Source organism: Somniosus microcephalus, unplaced genomic scaffold, assembly GCF_052327205.1.
Source record: "Somniosus microcephalus isolate GS21.2 unplaced genomic scaffold, FLI_Smic_1.0 unresolved_chr1, whole genome shotgun sequence".
NCBI classification, from domain to species: Eukaryota; Metazoa; Chordata; class Chondrichthyes; order Squaliformes; family Somniosidae; genus Somniosus; species Somniosus microcephalus.
The window spans coordinates 145,527,579-145,550,645 of NW_028225179.1; the positions used below are offsets into that span (position 1 = coordinate 145,527,579).

The 23,067-nt window shown below is 52.2% G+C and overlaps 1 protein-coding gene across 1 annotated transcript in view; it reads left to right on the forward strand.

The window, feature by feature from the left end:
* LOC147096194 (E3 ubiquitin-protein ligase TRIM39-like) overlaps positions 1–23,067 on the forward strand; it is a 546,064-nt gene that overhangs the window by 212,343 nt on the left and 310,654 nt on the right. The window lies entirely within an intron of this gene.

Here is a 23,067-nt window from a genome sequence, read left to right on the forward strand (position 1 = left end):
CTCCCGCTCGCTCGGACCCCAATCGCGCCTCCCAGCCCTCTCGCAGTCCGGTGCTTCTCTCCCCGGCTGCGGCTGAGTTTCTCTCTTCCCGCGCCTACGCTCCCGGTCGCAGCGCTTCGTGGCTTCGGTCACCGCTCGGCTTTTCCCGCCGGTCGCGGTCTCTCACGACGCCGTTGGACCCGACTTTTTGTCCGGCTCCTTTTCCCCCTCGACCGTGGTCGAGTGCCCAGCCCTTATCCTCCGGCTATTCTTTTCACTTTCCCTTACTCACAGTCACCGTGGCAGAAGGGACAGTCAGTGCCTGTTGCTGATGGAAGTTTTTGTCGCTAAAGTCTTCCTCCTTTCTATTGCTGCAGCCTTGAGTTTTCTCCCAGCCGAATGACGAGGGCGGTTGCCTCTTTTCGACGCTCTTTCGTTGCTTGAAAATATTGTTGCCGCAGGGTACGATCGGACTCGTCGCCACTGTAAAGTCTGTGGGTTGTGCAGTTAATTACGACACAGACTTCAGGAGTAACATACAACAGGACTTTACTATTCGAAGGTCAGGGCGAATCTGCCCTATAAATCATGCCACAGCACTTATATACCGGTGTGGTCACCGTCGGTATTACCGTATACAGAAGCCAAACAAGTAGTGCCACACCTAAAATAGTTCTCTTAAAGGTGAACGGTTACATACAATAGTCTCTTAAAGGTAGACGGTTACATACACTACAGAAACGTGGCTCAAGGATGGCCAAGACTGGGAACTCAACATCCAGGGGTATTCGAAATTCAGGAAAGATGGGCAAAAAGGAAAGGGAGGTGGGGTAGCATTACTGGTTAAAGAAGGGATTAATACAATTGTAATGAAGGATATTAGCTCTGATGATGTGGAATCTGTATGGGTAGAATTGAGAAATACTAAGGGGAAAAAAACATTAGTGGGAGTGCTATATAGACCTCCAAACAGTAAGGTGGAGGTTGGGGATGGCATTAAAAGGGAAATTAAAGAAGCGTGCAATAAGGGTACAGCAGTCATCATGGGTCACTTTAATCTGCATATAGATTGGGCCAACCAAATTAGTAACAATACTGTGGAGGAGGAATTCCTGGAGTGTTTATGGGATGGTTTCCTGGACCAATATGTCGAGGAACCAACCAGAGATCAGGCCATCTTAGACTGGGTATTATGTAACGAGAAAGGATTAATTAGCAATCTTGTTGTACGAGGCCCCTTGGGTCGGAGCGATCATAATATGATCGAATTCTTCATTAAGATGGAGAATGAAGTAGTTGACTCAGAGGCTAGGGTCCTCAATTTAAATAAAGGAAACTACGATGGTCTGAAGAGCGAGTTGGGTAGGATTGATTGGGGAATGTCACTCAAAGGGTTGACGGTGGATAGGCAATGGCAAACATTCAAAGACCGAATGGATGAGCTACAGAATTTGTTCATCCCAGTTTGGCATAAAAATAAAACAAAAATGGTGACTCAACCGTGGCTAACAAGGGAAATTAGGGATAGCATAAGATCCAAGGAGAGGACATATAAATTTGCTAGAAAAAGCAATAATCCTGAGGATTGGGAGCAGTTTAGGAGTCAACAAAGGAGGACAAAGGGATTAATTAAGAAAGGGAAAATAGAATATGAGAGTAAGCTTGCAGGAAACATAAAAACTGACTAAAAGCTTTTATAGATATGCGAAGAGAAAAAGATTGGTGAAGTCAAGCGTAGGTCCCTTACAGTCAGAATCAGGGGAATTTATAATGGGAAACAAGGAAATGGCAGACCAACTAAATACATACTTTGGTTCTGTCTCCACAAAGGAGGACACAAATAACCTCCCAGAGATGCCAGGGAACATAGGGTCTAATGAGAGGGAGGAACTGAAAGCAATCAGTATTTGTAGGGAAATGGTGTTAGGAAAATTGATGGGACTGAAGGCCGATAAATCCCCAGGGCCTGATGGTCTACATCCCAGGGTACTTAAGGAAGTGGCCCTAGAGATAGTAGATGCATTGCTGGTCATCTTCCAGAACTCGATAGACTCTGGAACAGTACCCATGGATTAGAGGGTAGCTATTGTTAACCCACTATTCAAAAAAGGTGGTAGAGAAAAAGCGGGTAATTATAGACCGGTAAGCCTGACATCGGTAGTGGGGAAAATGCTAGAGTCTATTATAAAAGATGTAATAGCAGATCACTTGGAAAGCAGTGACAGGATCGGACAAAGTCAACATGGATTTACAAAAGGTAAATCATGCTTGACTAATCTACTGGAATTTTTTGAGGATGTAACTGGTAAAATAGATAAGGGAGAACCAGTGGATGTGGTGTATTTGGACTTTCAGAAGGTTTTCGATAAGGTCCCACATAAGAGATTAGTGTGCAAAATCAAGGCACATGGGATTGGGGGCAAGGTATTGACTTGGATAGAGAACTGGTTGGCGGACAGAAAGCAAAGAGTTGGAATAAACGGGTCGTTTTCCGAGTGGCAGGCAGTGACTAGTGGGGTACTGCAAGGATCGGTCCTAGGACCCCAGCTGTTCACAATATATATTAATGATCTGGACAAGGGAATTGGATGTAATATCTCCAAATTTGCAGACGACACAAAGCTAGGTGGGAGGGTAAGCTGTGAGGAGGATATCGTGAAACTCCAGTACGATTTGGACAGGTTGGGTGATTGGGCAGAAACATGGCAAATGCACTATAATGTGGATAAATGTGAGGTTATCCACTTTGGTGGCAAAAACAGGATGGCAGATTATTATTTGAATGGCAATAGATTGGGAGAAGGGGAAGTGCAAACAGACCTGGGTGTTATTGTGCACCAGTCGCTGAAGGTAAGCATGCAGGTGCAGCAGGCGGTTAAGAAGGCAAATGGTATGTTGGCCTTCGTAGCGAGAGGGTTCGAGTACAGGAACAAGGATGTCTTGCTGCAGTTGTACAGGGCCTTGGTGAGACCACACCTTGAGTATTGTGTACAGTTTCAAAATGACATCGAGGAATACGCATCCACAGTGCTATTCTATATTAACAGCTGCGTCGAGGTCGTCACAACCCATAAAAATATCAGGACATACCCCGACCAGAAACCCTGGATGAATGGAGAGGTCCGCTCACTGTTGGAAGCACGCGACACTGCATTTAAATCTGGCGACGCGGCGGCTTACAGTGAAGCTAGGACCAACCTAAAAAAGGGTATCAGGACTGCCAAAAGGAAACAGACACTGCAGATAGAGGATCATTTCCACAACAACTCGGACCCCCGGCGCATGTGGCAAGGCATCCAGTCCATCACTGACTACAAGGGCAAAAACACCAGCCCCCCGGTTAGCGATGCCTCCCTTCCGGAGGAGCTTAACAACTTCTACGCTCGCTTCGACAGGGACAACAGGGAGCTGGCTACCAAAGCCTTGCCACCCCCGGAAGACCAGATGCCCACTCTGTCGACCTCCGACGTAAGGGGTGTTCTACGTGGAGTGAACACACGAAAGGCTGCTGGACCGGATAGCATCCCTGGACGGGTACTCAAGGAATGTGCTGATCAGCTGGCTGATGTCTTCACCGCCATCTTCAATCTGTCATTGGCCCAGGCAGTAGTCCCTACATGCTTCAAGACCGCTAACATTATTCCTGTGCCAAAACAAACGGCTGTGACGTGCCTGAACAACTATCTGTGGTAAACCACTGTTGTTGTTGTTGTTGTTACACACTGCTGTACCTATGCATGCCTCAACATGTCTCGGCTGGCTCCACCCACACAGGCCCAGGTATAAAGGTGATTGACCTGCAGCCCCCTGCCTTCTTGGAGCCCAGACAACCACGAGAGGCATGCTCTGTTCTTTGCTAATAAAAGCCTTTAGTTACTCTCTTAACTCTCAGTCTTTTATGAGTAATTGATAGCGCATCAATTTTATTAGCAAAAACAAAATGTCGACATTTGCTGAACAGCAGGCTGCTGCACCAAACGCTGAACAGTAGGCTGCTGCACCAAACGCTGAGCAACAGGAGCTGCTGCGAGCCCTCAGACCAACACGCCTGGACCTAGACCCCCAAGAAGCGGGTTCGGCTACCAAATTCGCGCATTGGCTGCGTTGCTTCGAGGCCTACCTGCAAGCCTCAACTGTGACCCTGGACGAAAACAAGTTGGAAATCCTGGCCTCAAAGGTGAGCCACCAAGTTTATACACTAATCCAGGACGCGACGACCTACGTGGCGGCTATCAGTCTGCTAAAAGGGCAATACGCACGCCCGGTAAATACGGTCTATGCCCGGCACCTCTTAAGATCCCGCAGACAGCAGCCCGGGGAATCGGTGGAGGCCTTCCTACGGGCACTACGGATACTCGGCCGAGACTGCGATTGCAAAGAAGCATCAGCCGCAGCACACACGGAGGGACTGATCCGAGATGCTTTCGTTGCGGGTCTAAGGTCCGACTACTCCCGGCAGAGACTGTTGGAAAAGGGAGAAATGGACCTGAGAAAGGCAGTGTCCCTCGCGCTCTCGCTCGACGCGGCCCACAGGAATATGGACGCCTTCTCCCCTAACCGCTCCGCAACATGGACGCCACAACCTTGGGTCATGGGACCGCCACCTTCAACTGCTGCTGCGATGTCCAAGGCACAGAAATGTTATTTTTGTGGCCAGGCAAAACACCCCAGAGCACGCTGCCCGGCGAGAAATGCTACCTGCTCCGGCTGCGGAAAGAAAGGACATTATGTCAGCGCCTGCAAAGGTAAAACCGCTAACGCCAGCAGCGCCGCGTGCGAACCGTGGGGGCAGCCATCTTGTCCACCATCTTGGGCTCCCCCAGCCGCGTGGGGATCGGGACCATGGGCGCCGCCATTTTGTCCGCCATCTCGGACGTCTCCAACTTCAACCACGGGGGACCCGGACTCAACCACCGCCTCATCTGACGACCACATCGACTCACTCGACCATACGCTGGCCTCCGTGACGCTGGACCAATCTCTCCCTCATCAACTGTCCAGGTCCATGATGGACATTAAGGTAAACGGCCGCGCCACTACCTGCCTTTTTGACAGCGGGAGCACGGAAAGCTTTATCCACCCCAACACGGTGCGCAGTTACGCTCTCCCGGTCCTGCCGACGCGACATCGGATCTCTTTGGCTTCCAAAGCCCAGTCAGCGGACGTCGGTGGCTACTGTGTAGTGACCCTTTCAGTAAGGGGCACGGAACACAAACATTTTAAACTCCTGGTCCTGCCCCACCTTTGCGCTGCCGTTCTACTGGGGTTGGATTTTCAGTGCAACCTTAAGAGTGTCACATTAGCGTACGACGGACCCCTCCCCCCACTCACAGTCTGCAGCCAGCAGCTTTTAAATCGCCCGCCGCGCACCATTTGCAGCCTCTCCACCCTTAAAGTCCCCCCCGCCTCCTTGTTCGCTAACCTCACCCGCGACTGTAAGCCCATCGCTACCAAAAGCAGGCGTTACAGTGCCGGGGATAGGAGCTTCATTAAATCCGAGGTAGCAAGACTCCTGAAGGAAGGGATTATTGAAGGTAGCAACAGCCCATGGCGAGCACAAGTGGTGGTAGTGAAGACTGGCGAAAAACAGCGCCTAGTTATTGACTACAGCCAGACGATCAATCGCTACACCCAGCTAGATGCATACCCACTCCCCCGCATATCTGATATGGTCAATCAGATAGCACAATACCGGGTGTTCTCGACGATTGATCTGAAGTCGGCATACCACCAGCTCCCCATCAGGGCTGAGGACCGCCGGTACACAGCTTTTGAAGCTGACGGTCGTCTCTACCACTTCCTCAGAGTTCCCTTCGGCGTCACCAACGGGGTTTCAGTCTTCCAATGGGAGATGGACCGGATGGTCGACCAGAACGCGCTCCAGGCCACTTTCCCCTATCTAGACAACGTCACCATCTGCGGCCGCGACCAGCAGGACCATGATGTTAATCTAGAGAAATTCCTCCGTACGGCCCAGCGGCTGAACCTAACATACAACAAGGACAAATGTATGTTTCGTACCAAGCGCCTTGCCATTCTTGGCTGCGTAGTGGAGAACGGAGTCATCGGCCCCGACCCCGACAGGATGCGCCCCCTTATGGAGCTCCCCCTCCCCCACTGCCAAAAAGCACTGAAGAGATGCCTAGGGTTTTTCTCGTACTATGCTCAGTGGGTGCCCAACTATGCGGACAAAGCCAGACCCCTCATCAAGTCCACCTCCTTCCCCCTGACAGCAAAGGCCTGTGCAGCCTTCACTCTCATAAAAGGAGATATTGCGAAGACCACAATGCACGCAGTGGATGAGTCCATCCCTTTCCAAGTGGAGAGCGACGCATCCGACTTTGCCCTAGCTGCAACCCTTAACCAGGCGGGGAGACCCGTGGCCTTTTTCTCAAGGACCCTCCAGGGCCCCGAGATTCGACACTCCTCTGTCGAAAAGGAGGCCCAGGCCATTGTGGAAGCTGTGCGACATTGGAGGCATTACCTGGCCGGAAAACGATTTACCCTGCTCACTGACCAGCGTTCAGTAGCTTTTATGTTTAATAATAAGCAGAGGGGCAAAATCAAGAACGACAAGATCTTGAGGTGGAGAATCAAACTCTCCACCTACAATTACGATATCTTGTACCGGCCTGGGAAACTCAATGAGCCCCCAGATGCCCTATCACGTGGTACATGCGCCAACGCGCAGGTCGATAGGCTGAAGACCCTCCACAATGACCTCTGCCATTATAGGCCAGACAGAGCAAGCCTGATCAAAGCCACGCGCCCCTTTGAACGGCTGAGCGTCGATTTTAAAGGGCCCCTCCCCTCCTCCGATGGCAATTTGTACTTCCTCAACATAATTGATGAGTACTCCCGTTTCCCGTTTGCCATCCCTTGCTCAGACATGACCAGTACCACGGTCATTAAATGTCTGAATGACCTCTTCGCCTTGTTCGGTTTCCCTAGCTATATTCATAGCGACAGGGGCTCATCCTTTATGAGCGACGAACTCCGGCAGTACCTGCTCTCGAGAGGTATCGCTACAAGCAGGACCACCAGCTACAACCCCCGGGTGAATGGCCAGGTGGAAAGGGAGAATGCGACGGTCTGGAAGGCAGTCCTTTTAAACTTGAAATCTAAGGGCCTTCCGACCTCTCGCTGGCAGGGAGTCCTCCCTGTGGCGCTCCATTCCATTCGGTCACTGCTCTGTACAGCCACCAATGCTACCCCTCACGAGAGAATGTTCTCCTTCCCCAGGAAGTCCACATCGGGGATCTCGTTACCGACATGGCTGACTTCTCCAGGACCCGTCCTACTGCGGAAGCACGTGAGGTCCCATAAGACGGACCCCCTGGTCGAGAGGGTGAGCCTCCTCCATGCCAACCCTCAGTATGCTTACGTGTTGTACCCGGACGGGCGGGAGGACACAGTCTCCATACGAGACCTCGCACCTTCGGGTGCTCCCGAAACACCCCCCTCGCCATCCACCACTACCCACGCCTACCCCCAGTATGCTTACGTAGCGTACCCGGACGTGCGGGAGGACACAGCCCCCACACGAGATCTCGCACCCTTGCGTGCCCCTGAAACACTACCATTGCCATCCACCACTACCCACAACCCAACCCCGCTAGACGGCATGCCGCAGCCCCAGGACCCGTCATTGACCACCCAACCACTCAATGAGATGCCAGACTCAACGTTGGATGCTGCACCATCACTGCCGCCACCACGACGATCAGGACGGCATACAAGGCCACCTGATAGACTTACTTACACGAACCTTTAGTACACTTCACCCCGCCGGACTCAATTTTAAACAAGGGGTGAATGTGGTAAACAACTGTTGTTGTTGTTGTTGTTACACACTGTTGTACCTATGCATGCCTCAACATGTCTCGGCTGGCTCCACCCACACAGGCCCAGGTATAAAGGTGATTGACCTGCAGCCCCCTGCCTTCTTGGAGCCCAGTCAACCACGAGAGGCATGCTCTGTTCTTTGCTAATAAAAGCCTTTAGTTACTCTCTTAACTCTCAGTCTTTTATGAGTAATTGACCTGTCGCACTCACACCCATCATAATGAAGTGTTTCGAGAGACTGGTCCTGGCTCACATCAAAGCCAGTGTTCCCGCCTCTCTTGGCCAACACCAGTTTGCCTATCGTGCAAACAGATCAACGGAGGATGCAATCACAACTGCTCTACACTCGGCACTGAATCACTTAGATGGTAAGGAGACCTACATCAGAATGCTGTTCATAGACTACAGCTCAGCATTCAACACTATCGTCCCCAACAAGCTGGCCACCAAACTCCAAACTCTTGGCTTGAACACTTCCCTCTGCAAATGGACCCTGGACTTCCTAACAAACAGACCCCAGTCTGTCAAATTAGGTAACCACACCTCCCCCCCCCGACCCTGAACACGGAGGCCCCACAAGGATGTGTGCTGAGCCCCCTCCTCTACTACCTCTTCACCCACGACTGTGTGGCTGTTCATGGTTCCAACACCATCATCAAGTTTGCGGATGATACCACGGTAGTAGGCCAGATCACCAACAACAATGAGTCAGCCTACAGGGAGGAGGTCCAGCATCTCGTGAAGTGGTGCGCCGATAACAACCTGGCCCTTAACATCAAGAAAACCAAAGAAATCATTGTGGACTTCAGGAAGTCTAAAGGCGGAAGTCACACCCCCATCCACATCAATGGGGCTGTGGTGGAAAGGGTGGACAGCTTTAAGTTCCTCGGAGTCCACATCACGGAAGACCTCTCCTGGTCCCTCAAGGATGTGATTGCTTTGGAGAAGGTGCAGAGAAGATTCACCAGGATGTTACCTGGGATGGAGCGCCTCAGCTATGAAGAAAGACTAAACAGGCTGGGGTTGTTTTCCTTGGAGCAAAGAAGGCTGAGGGGGGACCTGATTGAGGTGTACAAAATGATGAGGGGCATAGATAGGGGAGATAAAGAGGAACTTTTCCCCTTAGTAGGGGGGTCAATAACAAGGGGGCATAGATTCAGGGTAAGGGGCAGAAGATTTAGAGGGGATTTGAGGAGGAACTTTTTCACCCAGAGGGTGGTTGGAATCTGGAACTCACTGCCTGAAAGGGTGGTAGAGGCAGGAACCCTCACAACATTCAAGAAGCATTTGGATGAGCACTTGAAATGCCATTGCATACAAGGCTATGGACCAAATGCTGGAAAATGGGATTAGACAGGACAGGGGTGGATGGGCGGCGCGGACACGATGGGCCGAAGGGCCTCTTTCTGTGCTGTAAAACTCTATGACTCTATGACTATGACCTCCTCTCTGGTGAAGAAGGCCCAGCAGCGCCTGTACTTCCTAAGGAGGCTGAAGGGATGTAACCTGTCACCCCTGATCCTCTCTAACTTTTACCGCTGCACAATAGAGAGCATCCTGACAAACTGTATCACAGTATGGTATGGCAGCTGTAGCTACTATGACCGGAAAGCCCTGCAGCGGGCAGTCAAAACTGCCCAACGCATTACCGGCACCCGGCTACCGACCATAGAGCACATATACCAGAAACGCTGTTTACGGAGGTCACGGTCCATCATCAAAGACCCTACCCACTCCAGCCACAGTCTGTTCACCCTCCTGCCATCTGGGAGACGCCACAGATGCATTCGCACCCGTACGACCAGATTTAGGAACAGCTTCTTTCCCAGGGCTGTCATCCTACTGAACTCCACAAATAAACTCTAAAACCTGCACATCAGCCAATGCACTTTATTATGGTTATGTTTATGTTAATGTATTACAAGCCAAATGTATGTTGAATGTTTAAATGTCTTAATCTAAATGTACACTCTCGGGAGCCGCAAGCCTACATTTCGTTGTACTGCACTTGTGCACTAACAATGACAATAAAAGTTGATTTTATTTTGATTTGATTTTGGTCTCCTTACCTGAGGAAGGACGTTCTTGCCATGGAGGGAGTGCAGCGAAGATTCACCAGGCTGATACCTGGGATGGCAGGAATGACATACGAGGAGAGATTGTGTCGATTGGGCTTATACTCACTGGAGTTTAGAAGATTGAGAGGGGATCTCATCGAAACCTATAAAATTCTGTCAGGTCTGGACAGACTAGATGCAGAAAGGATGTTTCTGATGGCCGGGGAGTCCTGAACCAGGGGTCATAGTCTAAGGATAAGGGGTAAGCCATTTAGGACTGAAATGAGGAGGAATTTCTTCACCCAGAGAGTGGTGAACCTGTGGAATTCTCTGCCACAGAGAGCGGTGGAGGCCAATTCATTAAATATATTCAAGAAAGAGTTGGATATATTTCTTGAGGCTAAAGGGATCAAGGGATATGGGGAGAAGGCAGGGACAGGGTACTGAATTTGGATGATCAGCCATGATCTCATTGAATGGCGGAGCAGGCTCGAAGGGCCGAATGGCCTACTCCTGCTCCTATCTTCTATGTGTCACTCGCTCCGCCCCGCCCGCACTCCAGCCGCCTTCACTCGCTCCGCCCGCTCTCCAGCCGCCTTCACTAGCTCCGCCCGCTCTCCAGCCGCTTTCACTCGCTCCGCCTGCTCTCCAGCCGCCTTCACTCGCTCTGCCCGCTCTCCAGCCGCCTTCACTCGCTCCGCCCCGCCCGCACTCCAACCGCCTTCACTCGCTCCGCCCGCTCTCCAGCCGCCTTCACTCGCTCCGCCCGCTCTCCAGCCACCTTCACTCGCTCCACCCCGCCCGCTCTCCAACCGCCTTCACTTGCCCCGCCCGCTCTCCAGCCACCTTCACTCGCTCCGCCCGCTCTCCAGCCACCTTCACTCGCTCCGCCCCGCCCGCACTCCAGCCGCCTTCACTCGCTCCGCCCGCTCTCCAGCCGCCTTCACTCGCTCCGCCCGCTCTCCAGCCGCCTTCACTCGCTCCGCCCGCTCTCCAGCCACCTTCACTCGCTCCGCCCGCTCTCCAGCCGCCTTCACTCGCTCCGCCCGCTCTCCAGCCACCTTCACTCGCTCCGCCCGCTCTCCAGCCGCCTTCACTCGCTCCGCCCGCTCTCCAGCCACCTTCACTCGCTCCGCCCCGCCCGCTCTCCAACCGCCTTCACTCGCTCCGCCCGCTCTCCAGCCACCTTCACTCGCTCCGCCCCGCCCGCTCTCCAACCGCCTTCACTCGCCCCGCCCGCTCTCCAGCCGCCTTCACTCGCTCCGCCCGCTCTCCAGCCGCCTTCACTCGCTCTGCAGCGGGGCCGCGCTCCTCTGCCCGGCAGTAAAACACCGCGTAATGTGAGACAGATCTGATCATAAAAGGTGGAGCAGACAATGGAGATGCAGAGGGGGTTCGACCTGTTTCCTATATTACAACAGTGACCGCACTTCAAAAGGACTTCATTGGTTGTAAAGCTCTTTGGGACATCCTGAGGTTGTGAAAGGCGCTTTATAAATGCCAGTCTTTCTTTCATGTACCAATGGTGTAAACAATTTCCTCTTTGTGGCAACATTTATCAGCACAATCGGAAATAATCCTGTTGACGAGCAGAAGAAGCCTTCACCAAAAGTGTTGACACCATCACCCCGCATCGTGACCAAAGGAATTGTTGCCACTGAGGGCAATGGTAGCAGCTCCCCATCTGCCCCAGCTGAGAGCAGGCGGCTCAGCACGGGTAGGAGTGTTTGTATTGCAGTGTCCAGAGAATGCAACTGGTCACATTGCAGATACTAAACTAGGAGGGGCCCTGGAATCAGAGGAGGCAGCTCTGAAACTACAGAATGGGTTGGGCAAAATGTGTGAGTCGGCAGAACAAAACGGCATCAAGTTTAATGCAGAGAAGTGTGACAGGTAGGAAGGCAAAACCACAACATGTGTTTTCCATGAATGGTACTGTAGTAGCTGAAGATGAAGCTGACAGAGACATTGGAGTCTTTGTAGACTTGACGTTAAACATGTCCAACCAATGCAGATAAAGCCAACAGGATGTTGAACTACTTTTCAAAACAGTAAAACAAATGCCAGAGAATGTGATCCACCTTTATAGTTCTCTGGTCAGACTGCACCGTCAGTACTGTGTCCAGTTCTGGTCACCAAGTAGTCAGGGAGTCTTGCAAGTGCTGGAGTCAGTGCAGATAGGAGCCACGAGACTAATCCCCAGTGTCAAGTGTTTCAATTATCAGGAAAGACTGGAGACTTGGGCCTAGAAATTCAGTATAGCCACGTTTGGGGCGCTACAGCCGGGCGGCCGCTAAAGTTTGCGCCCGGCGCAACTTCGCGCCACCTTCGCCGATATTCAGTGGCATCGCCCCAAGAGGTTGCTGCTGCGCTAAAAAAGGCGATGCATGACTATCATTAGGCGCTAAGCCGGCGGCCCGGGGTGAAACCCCCGAGGGCGGGTGCAGCGCAGGTGCGGCGAGCTGCTGATTGACAGCAGACACTCTGGCGCCGGTGAGCTCTTAAAGGGGGAGGGTGGATTTGTTTTTTTGAAAGGCCGAGACTGGTGTATTTGTGTTTTTGGAAAGGCCGAGACTGCTCGATTTGTGTTTTTGGGGGGGGCTTCTCTCCATTAGTTTGTTATGTGGGAAGGGCAGAGGTTTCAAAGAAATAAATGTTCTTAAATCGCACTGTCCATGCTTTCTTTTGGAAGTCCTGGTTGCCCTGCTCGGCTGAGGGCTTGTGGAGCGGCTACATTCATTTTGTTGGCACAAGCCATTCCCTGAGAGGGGGCCTAGAACCGACGTTCAATAAGCCGCCGACGGGCGGCCCTTGCACTTTCTGCCTCCCTCCTGTGCTGGTCCTCCTCCTCCTCCTCCTCCTCCTCCTCCTTCTCCTCTGGTGGTCCTCCAATGTCTGGTGGCAGTGGCTGAGTCCTGCAGATAGCCAGGTTGTGCAGCATGCAGCACACGACCACGAAATGGGAGACTCGCTCAGGCGAATACTGCAGGGCTCCTCCGGAACAATCCAGACACCGGAACCGTTGCTTCAGGACGCCGATTGTTTGCTCAATGATGTTCCTGGTTGCTTGATGGCTGTCATTGTATCCCTCTTCAGCAGGGGTGCTGGGCGCACGGAGCGGGGTCATCAGCCAGGTGCACAAAGGATAGCCTTTGTCCCCGAGAAGCCATCCTCGTGGGTGAGGCTGGGCCTGGAACATGTCTGCCACAGAAGTCTGGCGCAGGATGAAGGCATCGTGGCTGCTGCCTGGAAAGCGGGCATTGACAGCTAGGATGAGCTGCCTGTGGTCACACACCAACTGCACGTTGAGCGAATGGTAGCCCTTCCGGCTGCGGTAATCCTCGGCATTCTCTAGAGGTGCCCGCAAAGCCACATGCGTGCAGTCAATGGCGCCCTGCACCATGGGGAAGCCCGTTAATGCTGCAAAGCCCATTGCACGCTGTTGCTGCTTGACAAGGGCCATGGAGAAGGAGATGAACTGACGTCTCCTTCTGAAAAGGGCATTGGTCACCTGGCGGATGCAGCAATGTACGGCAAACTGGGAGATGTTGGAAATGTCCCCAGTAGCGGATTGGAAGGAGCCGGTGGCATAGAAGTTGAGAGACACCGTCACCTTCACTGCCACCGACAGAGACGTCCTGCTCCTCAGATGTGGCTGCAGATCTCTGCGAAGCAGGTGGCAGATCTCAGTGACCACCGCCCTTCGGAATCGCAGCCTCCGAACACACTGCGCGTCAGACATGTTCAGATATGAGAACTGCTGGCGGTATACCCTGGGTGGGTAAGGCCTCCTTTGCCGACGCCTGTTGCCCCTTCTCCGTCTGGCCATGACTGCCACTCTCTCACGGCGTCTCTGAGCCCTTTGAATGCAATGGAGAAGGCCAACGTTTGCACCCATTGCAGCCCCCATTATATGTTTCCAATCAATGAGATGGCTCTGAAGTTAAAGACAAGTGCAAAGCTGTGGCCTGAAGCCACAAGTACCTGTGCGAGTGTTGAGCCAAACCAGAAAGCTCTCTACCTTTGTCTCTCTGCAAAGATCCGTCTCTCACAAAGAAGGAGTGTTGCAAAATGGCTGCATTTTCTACTGCAGGAGGAGTGCCCTTTAATTTGCGCCCCCCGCGCCCCGCAGTGACTGGGAACCGTTCCCCTCTACCAGTCGCTAGGGGCGCCAGGCGCACAATAGGCCGGCGCCACTGAATTTCCGGTTTGGGGCGCACAAAGGGCGTTGCACGATGAAATGACGTCAGGATCAGCACGCGCAGCTGAGCGCGCGCAAAGGCTTTGCGCCGCCGCTAAATCTTTACTGAAGTTGGGAAGAGGCGCAGATCGCGCTGCGCCCGGCCGCTAGCTGCCTAGCACCCCACATCTAAGGCGCTAGCGGCTGGCGCAAACAACTGAATTTCTAGGCCTTGGGCTTTTCAGCCTAGAAAGAAGGTGTCTGAGAAGTGATCTTAGAGGTAAATAAGATTGTTAAGGCCATAAGTGCTCATGGGGTTGGGGATAATATATTAACATGGATAGAGGATTGGCTAACTAACAGAAAACAGAGTTGGGATAAATGGGTCATTTTCAGGTTGGCAAATTGTAACTAGTGGGGTGCCACAGGGATCAGTGCTGGGGCCTCAACTATTTACAATCTATATTAATGACTTGGATGAAGGGACCGAGTGTAATGTAGCCAAATTTGCTGATGATACAAAGATAGGTGGGAAAGCAAATTGTGTGGAAGATGCAAAGAATTTCCAAAGGGATATAGACAGGTTAAGTGGGTAAAAATCTGGCAGATGGAGTTTAATGTGGGAAAATGCGAGGTTATCCACTTTGGTAAGAAAAATAAAAAAGCAAATTATTATTTAAATGGGAAAAGATTACAAAATGCTGAGATACAAAGGGACCTGGAGATCCTGGTACATGAATCACAAAAAGTTAGTATGCAGATACAGCAAGAAATTAGGAAGGCAAATGGAGTGTTTGCCTTTATTGCAAAGGGAATGGAGTATAAAAGTAGAGAAGTCCTGCTACAACTGTACAGGGCGTTGGTGAGACCACACCTGGAGTACTGCGTACAGTTTTGTTCTCCTGATTTAAGGAAGGATATACTTGCATTGGAGGCAGTTCAGAGAAGGTTCACTAGGTTGATTCCGGAGATGAAGGGGTTGTCTTATATAGAAAGGTTGAGCAGGTTGGGCCGATACTCATTGGAGTTTAGAAGAATGAGAGGGGATCTTATTGAAACATATAAGATTCTGAAGGAGCTTGACAGGGTAGATGCAGAGAGGATGTTTCTCCTCGTGGTGGAATCTAGAACTAGGGGGCATAATTTCAGAATAAGGGGTCACCCATGTAAAACAGAAATGAGGAGGAGTTTCTTCTCTCAGAGGGTCGTGAATCTTTGGAATTCTCTTCCCCAGAGAGCTGTGGAGGCTGGGTCAGTGAATATATTTAAGGTGGAGATAGACAGATTTTTGAATGGTAAGGGAGTCAAGGGTTATGGGGAGCGGGCAGGGAAGTGGAGTTGAGGCCAAGATCAACTCAGCCATGATCTTACTGAATGGCGGAGCAGGCTCGAGGGGCCAAATGACCTCCTCCTGCTCCTACGTCTTATGTTCTTATGTTCTCATGTAACGTGGTGGCCACCATCGAACAGAAGCTTAAGTGGACCAGCCACACCAACAACATGGCTACAAGAGACAGGCAGGGGCTTGCTACTCTGATCAGCGGCTCACCTCCTCACTCTTATGTTCATTTAATAAATAGACATTCTTATTATGAACACAGCTAGCTTTTGCTAGTTACTTTATTGAGCCCATGTGGACTAGGTACAGTATCTGTAGAGGCTTCCATCTTGACTGCTGCCTTGTGGGTAGCCTAGTGCCTCATGGGTAATGTAGTCTTAATATACATACAGCTGGGTAGTGTAGTCTTATATACATACAGCTATATACAGCTCTACACAGCTCTACGGCTCCACCTAGTGTCCACTATAGAATGACATGTTATTGATCATTACACTCACCACTCCCTGAAAAGCTTCCCACCATCTATCGGGCTGAAGAGTGTGATGGAATACTCACCACTCGCCCGTATGGGTTCACTGAATCAACACTCAAGAAACTTATAATCATCCAGGACCAAGCAGTCAATTTGACAGGGGCCCCTGCCTGTGAACAGAATACCCACTCTTCACCAGTGAATTGTGGTTGCAGTATATCTTGTCTACAGGATGCACTGCAGCAACCCGGCAAGTTTCATTGAGCAGCACCTCAAAATCACCTCAAATAACCTTCAAATCAGAGCCAGGCCATTCAGGAGAGAAGTTAGGAAACACTTCTTCACACAAAGGGTGATAGAAGTGGAAATCTCTCCCATAAAAAACAGTAGATGCTAGCTCAATTAACAATTTTAATCGGAGATCGATAGATTTTTGTTAGCCAAGGATATTAAGGCCTAGAAATTCGGTTGGTAGCGCCAGCGATTAGCGCCTAAAGAGCCCGAGAATTGGGGCGTTACCCAATGTTCAGGCGGGCGCAGTGAATATAGTGCCACCTCCCATATTGAGTATTCTTTTAGCGCCGGCGCTAACACTTTGCGCGCGCCCGCGGACGCAGGCAGATCCTGACGTCATTTCAGTGTGCAATGCCTTTTTGGCGCCCCGGACCGGATATTCGGTGGTGCCCAGAACCTTTGCACCTAGCGCTGTTAGTGACAGTTCGATGGAACGTTACCAGGCCCTTCTCGTAGTCGGGGGGCGCTATTTAAAGTGGACAGCTCTAGTATAAAAGCTGCAGCCACTTGGCCTGTTCATTGTGATCGTTGCTGGAGAGAGTTGGTGAGCTACTGTGGAGCAGATTTTTTGGAATTTAGCCTTAGAATACTTGGGACCTTTAAACCTGTCCGGAGCAGTTGGAGCGCTGCACCTAACAGCGTTTTGACCGACTGGCATCGGAATGGGAGCTGCTTTGGATGGCAACGTCCTCATGGCTGGACACTGTGAAGGGGCAGAGAGACGGCGGGAGAGAGGGCCGGGATTGGCCAGAAGGAGGAGGGGCAATGGAGGTCGGCCAATCCGAGGGTATGCTGCGAGGGTATTCAGGCAGCAGGTCTCATACCTTGCAATGTCGGAGGAGCAGTGTGTGCGAAGGCTCCGATTCGGGAAGGAGGTTGTAACTGAGCTGTGCCACCTGCTTGCTCAGGATCTGCAGCCGCGTCTACGGTGCAGGACCTCTCTGTCGGTGTCCGTTAAAGTGACTGTTGCCCTCAATTTCTATGCCACCGGATCCTTTCAGTCAGCCACTGGGGACATTGCGAATATCTTTCAGTTTGCAGTCCATTGTTGCATCCGGCAAGTGACAGCTGCCCTTTATAGACGAAGGCGTCAATTCATCACCTTCCCTCTGAGCCTGGAGAAGCAGGCGGAGCGCGCGCAGGGCTTCGCTGCTATTGCGGACTTCCCCATGGTGCAGGGGGCGACTGATTGCACACATGTGGCTTTGCGGGCGCCATTGCTCAATCCTGAGGACTTCCGCAACCGCAAAGGGTTCCACTCCCTCAATGTGCAGCTGGTCTGTGACCACCGCCAAGTGATCATGGCAGTCAACGCCCAATTCCCAGGGAGCAGCCACGATGCCTTCATCCTGCGGCAGACCTCAGTTTGTGACCTTTTTGAGGGGCTGGCTCGCCCATGAGGCTGGCTTATTGGGGACAAGGGCTATGCTCTCTGCTCATGGCTCATGACACCACTCCGTTTGGGCGCCATCCCAGCAGAAGAGCTGTACAACAGCAGCCATCAGGCGACCAGGAACATTGTAGAGCACACTATTGGTGTGCTCAAACAGCGTTTCCGCTGTCTGGACCATTCGGGGGAGCCCTGCAGCACTCGCCGGAGCAAGTGGGTCACATCATCGTCGTCTGCTGCATGCTCCACAACTTGGCGATTCGACACACCCAGCTAATGCCAGCTGTCCCTCAAGGTCCAGCAGAGCAGGCGGATGAGCAGGCGGACGAGGAGGAGGAGGAGGAGCATGCGGACGAGGAGGAGGAGGAGGAAGATGGGAGGGCTCCTGAAAGTGGAAGGGCCATCCGTCAGAGGCTCATCAGGACTCGGTTCCAGGCCCCCCTGGCGGAATGATGGGTGTCATTCGTCATGCGCACTTCGGATCTTGGAAAGGCTCTGAAGGCCAGCATGACTGTAAGTAGTAACGTGTACCATTGCAAATTAAAACTTTTCTTTATTGTCACAAAAGTCCTTCCTTCCAGCATAACAACGTCATGTCAACAGAAACCATAACTAACAAAATAACAGTTAACTCTTCGGCAAAGCCGCAAAACTAAACAAACCATTTCCAACAATCACAACAGGTGAGGGAGTACTTGAATTTGGCCAAAGAAACGTCTCTGCACCTCCCTCTACTGCTGGCCCCTTGATGGAGAACGACTTCTCTTTCGCGGTCGGCCCCTTCCCTCCCTGCTGCTCCTACGTAATTGAACCCCAGTGGCGGGGTCAAGGCTGGGGGACGCCTGCTGACTGTGTGGAAGCGCAGAAGCCCCTGAGGGACGGCCTGGCCGACCTCTGGTCTTGGAGGGTGCGGACGCAGGCTGCTTGATCTGAGCATAGCTGGAAGCAGTGTGCACTGCAGGTGGTGGCAGCTGCACTGCAGACGTTCCAGCGGTGGCATGTGCAATGGTCACCTGCCGAGAGAGGACACCTGCACCATGGTCGGACGGCACACTGGCTCTCTGAGGAGACCGGTTCGGCTCAACCGCCACAATCGCCTGCTCCACTGATTCCTGGCCTTGTATGGTACTGGAAGGGCCTGGGGTGATCCTAGCTGATGCAGATAGGGTGGCTGCAGTGAGAGTTCGCGTTGCCTCAATCTGGGTGTGGATGAGGCCAGCAAGTGACTGCGTGGCAGCAGTGAGGACCTGTGTGGCAGGTGCCAGTGCTTCGGAGAAGCCCTGGACAGTTCTTTCCATTGCTTCGGATAAGGCCGGAGCAGTCCGTTCCACTGCCTCGGACAAGCCCTGGACAGACCTTTCCAGGGATTGTCCGAGGCTCTGAACAGTCCTTTCCATAGCAGCCTCGAAGCCCTGGACAGTCCTTTCCATAGCAGCCTTGAAGCCCTGGACAGTCCTCTCCATAGCAGCCTCGAAGCCCTGGACAGTCCTCTCCATTGCTGCCCCGAAGCCCTGGACAGTCCTCTCCATTGCTGCTCCAAAGTCCAACACACTCTTTGCCAGTGTTTCTATCGACTGAGGCATCCTACCCACTGCAGCCATCAGCTCAGTGTACCTGAGCCGGGCCTGGGTGCTCATTTCAGCAAGGCTACGCACCTCCTCTGCACTCTGTGCAGCAGTCACCACTCCCTGCCTTGCCCTCCGGGGAGCCGGTGGCCGAACTTGCCTACCCACCACCCCCCCACCACGCTGCTGCATGCCGCTTGTTCCGGCAACTGGCTCATCAGCAGAGCACCCCCCCTCCCCTCCAGGGAACTACTATCCCCAGTCTGCAGATGTGTACGCTCCCCTGAAGTTGGAACGGATGCTCCGGCTTCCTCCTGATCCTCGCCTCCGGAGGCACTGGCACTGGCAGCTTCAGGGCGCAGATCCCGAGTTGGTGATGCAGCATCTGAAGGCAGGGAGGTGGAAGAGTGGCTTTAGCAAAAGGTCAGGTTGGCGGCAAGGCATGCCAGATTGCGGCAAGGCTATGACATGGCTGCACACTGAGAAAGCATGCTGGCAGGGGGACCAAGTGGAAGGAGACAGCTGAAAAAGGTGAGAGCCTTACCCTCGCTGTCGAGAAGGGGGTCGGCAGCTGCAGTGGTAACAGGACCACTCAGACGTCCTCCAAGAATCTGGTGCACTCTCTCCTCGAGATCCGTGAGAGTGACCACTTGTGGAGGTCCGCCACCGGTTCGATGCTGGTCCTTTCGGATCGTAGCCAGCTTGGACTGCAGGGGAAAGAAGGGGAAGCTCTGTTACATGATGCCTTGAGAGATCATCTCATGCCCCCCATGGTGCAAGAGCCCTTACATGATGCCTTGAGAGATCATCTCATGCCCCCCATGGTGCAAGAGCCCTTATATGATGCCTTGAGTCAAATGTGCATGTGTGTGCCCAGAAAGGGCCATGGGTGCTTGCTGACAGATGGCCATTGGGGCATCATGGCAACAAGGTGCACGAAGTCAGGTGCAGATGGAGGGAATCAGAAGTTTGCATAAACAACACTCACCCTAACGACCCGAGTGAGGTTGTTGAATTTCTTCCTGCACTGAACAGGGCACCTGGTCGCCATGCTGCTGGAGTTGACCCTCTGAGAAACATCGCTCCAAGCTCGGCGGTAATCCTTTTGATTCGGCCTCCTGCCATTGTCAGGATACAGAACATCTCGACGGCGCTCCACTGCGGACACCAACTCCTCCAGAGCCTCAGTGCTGAAGCGCTCTGCTCTCTGTCTCACCTTCTCCATCCTGACCAAGTTTTTTGCGCCAGAGAAGGAAGAGCGCCGATTCTGAGGCCTACAGGGCGTTGAGTGTGGAAGCTGAGGCTGACTGACCCACCCCTTTAAGAGCCGGCCGGCGCCTGGAAGTCTCGTGGTTATCGGTAATTGAGATCACCTGCGCAGCGCCCGTCCGCGCCGATATTGGGTAGCGGCGGAAGTTTTGCGCCTTAGGAGGCCCGTGCAACGTCTGAATTCGTGCCTCAATCCCCTTTGGGGGCGATGCAACCCAATATCGCGCCAGGCGGCGATAAGTTTTGTCTGGCTATAAACTTTGCGCAGCGCCAGTTCTAATGCCTCAAGCGGGGCTATACCCAATTTCTAGGCCTAAGAGTTCTGGAGCCAAGGCGGGTAAATGGAGTTCGGATAAGAGCACCCGTCATCTTATTGAATGGTGGAACAGTCTCCAGGGGCTGAATGGCCTCCTCCTGTTCCTATGTTCCTGGAGCAGCAGTTGAGACCTGGATATCGAGGCAGTTCAGGTCAGGTGGGACACACTTCAGGTGTGGTCCATCTGGTTTCTACCCAGGTGGGAGCAGGAGGAAAATCAGCTCATACATACTAGAAAAGTTGAGGTATCGCAATCCAAAGATGAATTCCAAACTCTTTATTGAAACCTGATGTGCTCCCTATGCCCCAGTCTAAGACATCTATTTATACCAAGAACAAAAGTGGACCCAGCACTGAGCTCTCGGGGACACCACTTCCAATCTACCCCAATCGGAGCAACATCCATTTGTTTCCCGTCTGTCAACTAACTTTCTATCCAAGCTACAGAAAATGCTGGAAATACTCAGCAGGTCAGGCAGCACCTGTGGAGAGAGAAAGAGAGTTAACGTTTCTGATCGATGACTTTTCATCAGAACTGTAAGAAGTTAGAAACTTAATGGGGCAGTAATTCCTCCCCAAACGCGTGAGTAAGGACAGGGTACTCACGTGTCTGGCCGGAGGAAATGCCGGTTTTCAGCATGCACAGCACATGCGCTGAAAACCGGCATTTCCTCTCCTCTCTAACACAAGATGTGGAGATGCCGGAGTTGGACTGGGGTGGACACTAACCCAAGAGGTGAAGAGGCTAGCGCGTGCACTGTAGGGGGCAGCGTGTGCGTCTTGGATTTCCTCTGTTTTGGGGGATTTGCGCATGTCTAAAGGCCTCCGGTCGTTACGCTTGTAAAAAGCACACGTAAGTATTTATTTTTACAGGTAAGTGGTGTTTTAGTGCAATTTAGAAATTTTTTTCCCACAGGTTTATTATTTTAAAGAATCTACAATAAGGTAAGTTTAGTTTTAGACCCTTTTTAGTAAAAAAAAAAAAAATTTCAAAAAAAAAATTATCGTTTAAATTATTTTTTTAAACTTACTTATACTTAATTTAATGATTGGGATGTTTATTAAAATTTTATTTAAAGTTTAAGTAGTGTTTTGGGGTGCAGTACTTTTCATGAGTTTGACAGTTCTTACTCTCAAACTTATGAATGACATTTCCCCTCCCCTGATTGGCTGAACAGTGCTCACCTGATCCCAGCCGGCACATCGCACTAACTACGCCGTTGGGTCAGGTTAGCACAGCGCGCCGACATCAGAACCGGGCCACTGACAGGAAATCCACTGCGGGCCAGATTTCAGATGTCGACGCGCCGGGTAAGTGCACATCGGGGGCTTGCACGCGCGGCAAGCCCCCGACACCAAGTTCTGGGCCAATAGTTTATAAGCCAGTGAAAAAGGGGAAAAACAGGTGGAGAGAAAAAACAAAAGGGAAGGTCTGTGATAGGGTGGAGGGCAGGAGAGATTAAATGACAAAAGGGATGATGGTGCAAGGCAAGAGAGGGTGGTAATGGGACAAGTAAAGGAACAAGAGATGGGTCGAGAGGAGCTGTAAATGGCAGCAGCAGAACCATTACCAGCAGCTGCTGTCCGAGAAAAAGGGAGCGGTGGTTCTGATCTGAAATTGTTGAACTCGATGTCGAGCCCGGCAGGCTGTAACTCGCCTCATCGAAAGACGAGATGCTGTTCCTCGAGCTTGTGTCGAGCTTCATTGGAACGGTGTCGGAGGCCGAGGACAGAGAGGTCAGAGCGGGAGTGGGACGGAGAATTCAGAGGACAAGCGAGCGGAAGCTTGGGGTCGGGCTGGCGGACTGAAGGGAGGTGTCCGGCGGAGCGAGCGCCCAATCTGGGGGTTGGGTCTCCCCGATGTGGGGAGGGGATTGTAACCTGTGGTAAACCACTTTTATCGTTACACTATAGTTATCACTGTTGTATTGTTATCACTGTCGTATCACGATACGAGGTCGCCTCTTGTCGCGCTGTTATACCTGGGCTGACCACCTCCGACTCCGCCCATGGCTCCACCTACCTGCCCAGGTATAAAGGTAGTCGACTGGCTGGTATTCCTCCTTGTTGGACCCGATCACCCACGAGGGTGGGCTCTGTTATTTAGTCAATAAAAACCTTTAGTTACGTTCCTAACTCGTCGCTTTTTATTGGACGAATTGATAGGTATATCAATTTTATTGACTAAATAACAGAGCCCACCCTCGTGGGTGATCGGGTCCAACCCAGACGGGCGGGAGGACACTGTCTCCTTACGAGACCTCGCACCCTCGGGCACTCCGGAGACACCACCTTTACCCCCCCCCACCACCCCCCCAATTCCAGCCCAGGTAGACGGCATGCCGGAACCCCACGAGC